Genomic DNA, 11,240 nt, shown 5'->3' with positions numbered 1-11,240 from the left:
GGCGGGCGGGCGGGCGGGCGGGGGCACACATTAGTTTCAGCACAATAACTTGAGTAATTTTGAATGGATTCATTTCAGACTTAGTAGGAAGGTTCATTACCATGAAAGCTCGGACAATTTTGATAACCAAAAATATTTGCCAGTTATTTCCGGAGCTATAGCCCTTTGTAGAATTGCAGAAACAGTTTCCGCTCGATAGCTTCATTAATTTTGAATGGATTCATTTCAAACTTCATAGGAAGGTTCATTGCTATGAAAGCTTGCACAAGTTTGATAACCATTATCCACCTGTTATTAAGGGGCCCTTTATAGAATTGACGTAACGGTTTCTGCTCAATAACTTAAGGTTTATTTCTATGAAAGCTTGCAATAACTAAAAGTATTTGCCGGTTATTAAGGAGTTGTGGCCCTTTGTATAATTGCCGAAACAGTTTCGGCTCGATAACTTGAGTAATTTTGGATGGATTAACTTCAAACTTGGTAGGAAGGTTCATTGCCATGAAAGCTCGGACAAACTTGATAAGATTTGATGCTTATCTCTCCAAAATTTATGCACTTATGGCCCTTTGTGGCAAACTGCTCATTCTACATCTGACGGGCATATCATGTACAGCCTCGCGGAACTCTTGTTCTTGATAAGACTACTTGTCCAGAACAGCTGAAGGGATTTTGATTAAATTCAGCTTGGATCATCCCTGGGCCAAAGAAAATCAATGTTATACAAATGAAAGATGTGGCCTCCATATTGGAGAAAGGAGAAAATAATAAAGTTCAAAAGGGAAAATCGAAGTTGATATTTTATAGACTACTCCTTATGCATGGTTGAAGGGATTTTGGACAAATTTAGCATGACGTTCCCCTGGCTAAAGTAATATTTAATGATGTTTCAATGAAGGATGTGGCCCCATTGGGCAAAGAGTGGTGCCTGATTGGGGAATTAAGGCTAAATGTATTTCAAAAAATACTCCTTAGTATAAGTAGACAGATTTTAGTCTAATCAGGCATAGGGTATATCTAGGGGCCATGGAAGTTCAATGTTTTATAACTGAAGGTTCCGTTGAGTAAAATAGGGGGTATATTAAAAAGACTGAAGTTCAAGTAGAGAATCTGAATTAATGTACCTCTCACGGCCTTATACAAATGTTCTTTCGAACCCCAAAATGTCTTGTTTTTTTTTACCCAATTCACCATCAAATATGGCTGCCTGTCCTCTGAATCTTTATCACATTTTCTACTTCTCAACTTGCACCAGGCTTATGGTAACTTGTTGGTATAAGTAACAGTTTCCTGGTCTTGAACAAGCACTGTATTTCTTGGGTAGATTCAAAATTTACAGATGTAAAGCAGTAAATACGTGTGGATCTTTAAAAATTCAGATCTTGTATCTTGATTGTTTCTGGATTCTTGAAAAAGAGTACCTATGGTGGTTCATTTTCAGGAAAAGTTTTATATCTTAGTAATTTGTAGTAGAACGCTAAACTCGGAGTGAGATTTCGGCCGTTTTTTGGCCGTAAATAGTACCCAAATTGGTACACCATATCACAGGCTATGGAATTTGTTTTTATTTCTTCAAGTTGATGTGCCGATTACAACAAAATATATTGCTTTTATAGATACCATACTGAACTATAATTGTAAATCAGCATGTTAATAAGCTTATATTTAACCCATTGAAAATCCTCCAAAGTTTCGTCGACATACGTCGTTTTTACTGGTTTTCTGATATGTTTACTTTGAAGACATCGTGTACTCTTAAAATGTTCCTGAAAACGAAACTATTCAGCAGAAATGCTGATAAATGTCTCTTTTGTTATTCTGTCAAAGGAAATTGCTCAAATTTAATTTTAAAGTACTGTTCGAACAATTTTCTGACCGTGTACCAATTTGGGTAGTGTACCAATTGTGGTAGCGTGACATTAGCAGTAGTTTGTGAAGAAATGTGGGTGGCCAGATAAAGAACCATGCGTGGAGAGAAGAAGAAGAATAGCGTATCTGGAGAATTTAATCTATATTACAGCCAGCTTGTATCGATTCACGTTGTCTAGTCATCGCCCAAAGTTACGTTTTGGAAAAAAAATTGTTTCAGATCTGCATTGAAAGTGTTAGAGCATATGTTTATAATTTTGTTTGAATGTTTACATATAGGTAACGAGGTTAGTGAAGCACTGAGTGACATTTAATGATCTTAGTCTGATGCAGGTAATTCTCACCCATTAGTGATGCATCAAGTTAATATTACCGGACTTTATAAAATAATTAGAAGAATTGTTTTCTTACATGGCAGCAGCATAAATATGGATGAAAGCTTGTTTCTTATAAATAGGTGTTGTTTTACATGAGCTAATACTCTCATAAGTCTTGTTCCATTTTCTTCAAGGCCATACTTTGGGGAAAAACAGTTAAAGCATTAAAATTGAGTACACATGTTCCCAAGGATCATAGCGTACCTGTTGTATGATACAATTAAACTGTGATAAACCTTGAGCTTTGTCTTCTGTGTTTTGCATTTATAAGAATAAAGTGAGAATGTTTGTAGCGAGAGAAGGCTGCGTGTAACAGATGCAAGGTAAATCCTGCAGCCTGCCCGCATGTCCCTCAACATCAGTAGGAGATACTTCACCAATACACCGATGTAATGATTGTTTTTCTGTAATTGACATATCTCAGGTCTGTTATGGCTCCTGGCCGCTACAGGTAATGGTTTTTACCTTGCCACAGACAAACAGAGCCACACCACCTCTCCCAGACACCTGGTCTACAGCATGTCAAGGGCCTCCACCACAAAAACCAGGCTGTTCACGCCAGCATTTTCACTGATTTTCTTTAGTTGAAAGATACACATTATTTAAATCTTACAGATAGTTTTGAGATAAACAAGGTAATAGGTACTGTAACTGTACTTTTATTGCTACACACACTTTTCTAGTACATCTCTCTACGGCAAATTTCAATTTGCGTACATCATGATGGAGCATTTCAGACATTTATAAAATGCAAGGATACACTGATTTTATGTTATGTGCTGGTCATAATTTAGGCCATACAAATTAGTACTAAAAGGACTGAATATGTTAACCACTCAGATGGTGGTCTGGCAAGGAATATCTCCGCAAAACTAAATGTGTAACCTAGCTGTCAAATTCATTTTTAAGTCTTAAGGATTTCAAATATGGTAAAACTTTGATTGCTCATTTGAAAATGCAATGCCCATAGGGAGTTAGACATTCAGACTCCATCCTTGATTGCTATACGTTAGATAAACTAAAGGAACATCTTTTGCAAAAGTAAAGAAAGAAACGATCAATGCTGAAATACCCAATATTCATTTTATCCAGATTTAACTGAGACTTATTTTAGAGACAAACAATCTTTGTATCCAGGTTGTGTATGGTGCCACAACCTTTAAAAATTTACTGTTACATGTGCATGCTTCCTTACACAATATTTTGTTAATTGTGCTGGGCTTATTGATCGCTCCCCTTGAAAGGACTTGGGGCGTAATGGGTCATTTTTGGCCTGATAAAAAGTAAAAAGTTCAAATTAAATTTATTTACCAATTTCTGTTATAAACATTATATTGGATAATTGGGGCTTTCTTTCTTGGTGAAGAATTTTTCCAATACGCATGCCTAGATGCCCTACCCTAGCATCAACATTGTGTTGCAATGCAGAAATAGCCAAAATATGGTGTTTTTGGACAGTAAGCATGCAGATATGAAAGCCTCCGCAAGTGACAAACAAAAATTCCTTTCTACGAAAGAACACTAGTATAACAATGAACACTGGTATAACAATGAACACTGGGTATAACAATAAACACTGGTATGACAATGAACACTGGTATAACAATGAACACTAGTATAACAATGAACACTGGTATACCAATGAACACTAGAATAACAATGATCAATGTTATGACAATGAACACTAGTAGAACAATGAACACTGGTATAACAATGAACACTGGTATAAACACTGGAATAACAATGAACACTAGTATGACAATGAACACTAGTATGACAATGAACACTGGTATGACAATGAACACTGGTATAACAATGAACACTGGTACATGTATAACAATGAACACTGGTAAAACAATGAACACTAGAATAACAATGATCAATGTTATGACAATGAACACTAGTAGAACAATGAACACTGGTATAACAATGAACACTGGTATAAACACTGGAATAACAATGAACACTAGTATGACAATGAACACTAGTATGACAATGAACACTGGTATGACAATGAACACTGGTATAACAATGAACACTGGTACATGTATAACAATGAACACTAGTAAAACAATGAACACTAGAATAACAATGATCAATGTTATGACAATGAACACTAGTAGAACAATGAACACTGGTATAACAATGAACACTGGTATAAACACTGGAATAACAATGAACACTAGTATGACAATGAACACTAGTATGACAATGAACACAAGTATGACAATGAACACTGGTATAACAATGAACACTGATATAACAATGAACACTGGTAAAACAATGAACACTGATATAACAATGAACACTGGTATAACAATGAACACTAGTATGACAATGAACACTAGTATGACAATGAACACTGGTATAACAATGAACACTGGTATAACAATGAACACTAGTATGACAATGAACACTGGTAGAACAATGAACACCAGAATGGCAATGAACACTGGTATGACAATAAACACTGGTATAACAATGAACACTGGTATGACAATGAACACTGGTATGACAATGAACTCTGGTATGACAATGAACACTGGTATAACAATGAACACTGGTATGACAATGAATACTGGTATAACAATGAATAACAACTAATTCTCAATCCCTGATGAGGCCAGAAATGACCCTTTAAACACCCCTAGTCCTTTCTTAATTTACATTAAATAACTAATTCAGAATTTATACATTCTTGGGTTCCTTACAAATGCATTTATTAATTAATAAGAAAAAGTCTATAATACCACATTGGTTAAATATTTAACATGTCTCATGGGGGCCACGGTGGCTAAGTGGTTAAGGCATCTTACATCCTGCTACCACTAGCCCTGGACCACTGGGTCGCGGGTTCGAGACCTACCTGGGGCACTCGCCAGGTACTGGCCGTAGGTTGGTGGTTTTTCTCCGGGAACACCAGATTTCCTCCACCACCAAAACCTGGCAAGTCCTTATAAAAAAACTCAGAATGGAACTCTTTCCAAAGGAGACTTGCGAAGAAATAAGCCCTAAGCTGAACAACTATAGACACAGTAGACAGGTGCTGTTACAATTTAATCCTTCCAGTGATTCAGGTCAATAAGGCCTCTTCCAATTGATTTTATGATTCTTCAATCAATTCAGATGGGGATTTTAATTTGACAGCTTTTACAGATTGAAACAATATTCATTTTCAATACAACATTGCTCTTAGAAATAATAATTGATTGGAACATTACACTTAATTGGGTATTGATTTACCATCATGCCCCACAGATATGATTACACTGTAGTATGTTGTGGACAGCCATATCTATAGACAGAATGTCCTTGTCAACAGTGTCCTGTGTAAACTAGCATGACACTACCAAGATCAGTACAATATTGTTAGATTTTTGATATTTAAATTCTAAGTCTTTGACATGGCTGCTTTTTATTAACAAGGATGTGCAGATTGCAACCAAATACATTACTTTATGGATATAATACTTAACTTAAATTATCACATATGGACAAGAAAAATAAAAGGAAAATAACAAAGTTTAATTTTAAAACACATTAAGAGTGTTGGATCTCCCCCACACATTGAAATACATTTTCTTGGCTCGTACCAATAAGGGAAGCATAACTATTTCGGTTTATGTTATAGTCTGTACGGTTGTATGTGTTGTGGTTTTGACCAAGTTAAGTTAAGTGTAGTTAAAGCAGGGAGAGCTAGTTAAAAACAACAAGTTATCCAATCCTTTTTCTAGATATTAGAAAGCGATGTACATCAAAAAAACTTTGTTTTACTGTGCTGTTTTGTTTAGCAAGTGTTAGGACCAAACATCAGAGATACAGGTACCCTATGATCATTAAGGAGGCTCCACCCTTTCGCAATTAGCCAGCAGAATTCAATGAAAGTTTCACATAATGGTTATGTCACTATGTAGAGATGATTTTATGAAAATCTAAGCATTCCGATAAACTGGGGATTTTTTTGTAAAAAATACTGAAATATTGAATTTTTGTCAAATTCAACACTTTTACATTTTTTGAGCGTGTTGCATTGTTCAAAACTATAACAACAATAAAATAATGAAAAGAAACATTGCTAATCAACCCTACAAATATTTTATTTATCACAAAATATCTACAACATGTTACAAAAAGCGTTTTTTATTGAAATTGTATGGATAACAGTTACTAAATACAAGCTAAAAGCAAACAGGACACATAGTTTCTTACAAAAAAAATGAAAAATTGAACGAAATGCACACAAAGTCTTTATAATTAATTTATTTTACATTTTACAATAATTTTGATCCTGATGAGAGTTGTCTACCTTGAAAAAAAACGGAACTTTTTGCAGAGGGATAGAATTTATACAATGACACTTATTTTCTTTACTATACCAAAAAACGACGGAAGTAATTTAAATTACTAGATTTAATTGTCAATTTACTGTTCTTTTATGGAACAAAATTACTCTCAATCATGTACACTTTGGACATCATTCCATAGCCTGCTTACGCATGGTATATTAACATGTCAGGTACATATGTAACCATAGGCTATCGCATGGTATGCCGTTATTACGTGCACGCACATGCACTTGCATTTTATAGGGATCTTGATATTTTACAAACCACTTTTTAACAGAGTTATTGTAATTGCATTTGTGAACCGATTTATCTGACAGAGCGTAACTCGCTCGACAACAAAAGTCGTAGCGACCAAGAGCTTGTGAACTACTGTTAGCACGTGATACGTACAGGTGAGGTCGGTAAACAAAACACATCAGTCTGCATTCCATGCGCCTCATATACGACCTTCTTGGAAGTCGTCTGATCATATGTCAGTGTTTGCCCGTGAGTTAATTAATGTCTTTGTATCATAAGCTTTATTTCTGAAGTACGTGTGATTACACATTTCCAAGTTAAGTCTCGATATCGGGTGTTGACATATCATCGTCACGCACATGTACTATTGTTTACCCGGTGTTACTATAATTTACACCACGGTAATGGAATGCCCGATACGCAATACGGAAATGACGACACGAAAATATGAAAAGAAAAACATGTGTATTACGAAGGGTGGAAACTCCTTAAGGTGGCTGTCTGTTTGTTCACACTTTCGGAGATTGTATCAACTTTTGAGATCTTCATAATTTCAGTTTTATTGCATTTGTGGGTTTGTTCATTTTAGATGGTATTCAATGTATATACTACGTGAACAACGCAATATTATTATGATCCAAAAATCCAAGATGGCTGCAGGTCATTGTTACCCACCATCACCTCTAATTGGCTGAGACATATTGTATGTGGCTATGACTTCCGTTCAATTTACAAGGTTCAGTTCTAACTTGGAGGTAACTGATATTTAGGGGATATTCTACTGGATGATATAAGGACACACTATCCCAATCAAATAATCCAAGATGGCCACCATGGCTTCTGACCAGCTGAGACCATTTTTGGGGCTATAACTACTGTTATTATACCTTCTGTTAAAATCTCGTAATCTGATTGGTTGAGAAAGATGTGAACATTTTCAATGTTACTTGCTCGTTTTACAAAGATAAAGAAGACAGGGTGTTATTCCAAATAATATCACATGCGCCAAAGGTATGCGTGCACGGTTCGTCCCAGTGCCAGGGTGTTATTCCAAAAATTGTTACATGCGCCGAATGTATGCACCCCTTGTTCATCCCAGTGAAAACTTCGCCTCGGTCAACAATGCTTTCCGAGGGGTGAAAATATGCAATATCGCCCTCTCATGAATGTGATATTTATATATTGTCAGTATGATTTTGTTCTTTATTGATGGTTAATGGTATCTGTCGGATTAAATATGTGTTCAACACCTGTAATATTACATGTGTTCCAGTCCTCTGGTATATATTTTAAGGCATATGCTCTATCAGTTGTAATCACTTCAACAGTCCATCTGCTTATCTGTCCTCACATTTGTTTTCAGTCAAACTCAAATGATATCAGCCCAAACTCTTTCAAAATTCATTGGTGTTTCTTTATCCTCATATTGAAGGAGTATTTCTATTGTTTTGGCAAGGTTGAGGTGTTTTTACTGAGAACTTGGGGGGGGGGGGGAAACATAAGGATGGAAAGTGTAGTTGCTTTCAAACTTATCAAGTGTATGACAAAATCTGTCAAAAGCAATGTCTGTCTTTCTTCAAAATTAATTTTGCCTATTTCTCTACGATCACCTCAGATTCTACTTTTATGAACCAGTCTAAAATTTACTACAAACTCACTCTACAAGGCCTTGCTGGTCTGTTTGTATAGGATCTACTTATGTATGATCTGTATCAACTGCATTTGTCCTAGGTGTATTTTTCCGACCATGCTGGTGGTGTTTATTGTACAGCTTTGTAGACTTGTAATAACACACATTCCTTGGTACATGGCAAAAATGGCTCCTCCAGCTGAAGAACATACCCTGATCTTTTTGTCAATCCTTTCCCCTTTCTGTTCCGGATACATTTGTATAGTGGAACATAAGACTAGTATTTCCACTATTCAATTTGTATTTCAACTTTATAATGAATTGTAAGACAAGTATTTTCATTAATTCTTTCATAATATAGAAACTCAAAATTCTTTAACTTATTTCATGGACATAATGATGCATTTTTGTGATGTAAATCATACCTGCCAAGTGACCCAATTTCGTCGGGTTACACCCGGGATTTTAGCCCTTCACCCGCTTTTATAACTTCACTCGCCGGGTTACGATTTTGACCCGGATTTCGTCAATTTCACCCGTTTTCGCCTGGAATCTTTTCGTATATTAGAAGTTACCGAAGTCACTCGGAATTCTCTAGACTTTTCCATCCTTTATCATAAGAAAGACGATCTATTTCCTGTTTCCATTTCTCACCGATAGGTAAGTTGTGAGTTGTTTATATACGTACTAGAACTGTTTTTATAAATGTTTATATAAAGACCGTTGTTACTGAACTTACCGTCAAGTAATTAGTGAGGTGTTTTAAGGAATAATTGAGTTGTTTTTACAATTGTATTAACGTAGTATAGATCGTATTTTGAAGGTAACGTTATGTCTTCTTGAAGGAAGAAGTCGTTATCGGGACTTGCAGGTTCTACTACACAAAATGCTAAAAGAAAAGATAATTGTGCACATATCAAATGTCACAGGAAAATGAGTTATAGTGGATAAATCTGGCGGTCATGGACCAAACGCTCCATTCTGCACTCTTTGTTAATCGCATATTTCAGTTGGATCTGGTGTTAAAAACGACGTTACTTAGACATTCAAAAACATGCACAGGCATTTGATGATTTGTTTCTGTCAATCAAAATGATCCTGACAATAAGAATTCAAACCCTACGTGTATAAAACTGATATTTTATATGAGTAGGATGCGACTTCTTATTGCCAGGACCATTTTTTTTGGAAGAAACAAAATGGTATGTTATATGAGAAGAATGTGACATCTTATTGTCAGGACCATTTTAATTGACATAAAAAAATGCCTGTGAAAACACAGAATCATATTTATTATTATGAATTAATTTTATAAGTTGTGTTAGTTTGTTAACAAATCTTTTTATTTTTCAGCTTTGAATTTGGTATTGTGGATGAGGATCAGCTAGATCTGCTGGAAGAACAGTTCAATGAATGTAGAATGTACCTTTTACATCATTAAAATATTAAAGTTCTAATTTAATATCTACTTTCTTACATTTGTTGCGAAAAATGACGTCGCACGCTATGACCCTCTTTTTTATTTTCAAAAGAAGGTCATCACCCTCTTTCAGTGTATCCGGGGTTGGCAGGTATGGTAAATGAAACATGACTCCTGTCATTAAGTTGTGTGGCCAGACAAAAATGCCTGTCTTGAATCTTTTGGGCAAACACTGAAGACAGCAAATAGTTGATTTATTTCTGCTATGGTCCAGAAAATTAATAAATCAGAGCTTTTGTTTGACTTTCACAGATGTGGCTAGTCAGGAATATATACAATAACACTAAAACTGTCACGAGCCATGTTATCTGCCAAGCTCTCCACCGATAACAAACAGAAGTAGACATTTATACACAGATACAAGTATACATGGATTTTATGCCCTTTAAAATGATGACTGTTTAACAGGAAATCCCTCAGTATTTTTAGGTCATATACAGTTAATGTAATCATCCCCTCACAGCAAAGTTGAAGGATTTCAAACTTTTTCCCATTACATTTCATGCATAGGGAAAATGGTATTAAGGTTCTTTTTTTATCGTATACTGGTCCAAAGCATGTTGAATTGCACATTTTGAAAAATATCATCAAAGGAAAACAGTACCAGTTTCACCATTAATATGAATTTGTGATGTATTTGTTTTGTTTCATTATGACAAAGCATTGGGTGATTTTACAAAATAATGTATGTTTACTATTTCTTTGACAACAATTTTAAAACAAGTTTTTCAAACTTCTAGTTATCACTCTTGTTGGCCAGATTGATGTGTGCAGGAGGTCTTAATGTGGGAGAAAGAACCTGGAGGAAATGCATGTTGTTGGGCAGGTGAGCCCATACTTTGTTTACATATGATAGGGAAATAAAACCCTGGCCACCTTGGAGAAGGGCAATTGTGCTATTCACTGCACCACCTGACCACCAACATTGTGATGATATGTACATGTTACATGTCAGAACTGTATATGATGGTTTTATGACACTAGAACAGCTTGTGTATAATGGTAGAGTTCTGACAGGTTGTAGGTAAAGGCATACCTGTGTGAACCCCTTTTCACTGATCTGAACGGATATTCATATGCAATCCTCTTTGCCATCAATCTAGCAACATCGTTTATCAACTGGTTTTGATGGAATTCCATACTACCCCAGTAGTAGAATCTATCTATACCTCTAGTAACACATTTGGGAAGGTGCAGGGTAGAAACTGGAATTACATTTTGTCTGCACTAGGCATTTGGACTGCTCCAAATCAAGCATATCATAGTCCATTTTCAAAATACAGGGGTGCATGAGTTAATGAAAT

The sequence above is a fragment of the Mizuhopecten yessoensis genome, unplaced genomic scaffold, assembly GCF_002113885.1.
Source record: "Mizuhopecten yessoensis strain PY_sf001 unplaced genomic scaffold, ASM211388v2 scaffold7547, whole genome shotgun sequence".
In the NCBI taxonomy this organism is placed as follows: domain Eukaryota; kingdom Metazoa; phylum Mollusca; class Bivalvia; order Pectinida; family Pectinidae; genus Mizuhopecten; species Mizuhopecten yessoensis.
This window is presented reverse-complemented; position numbering follows the sequence as displayed.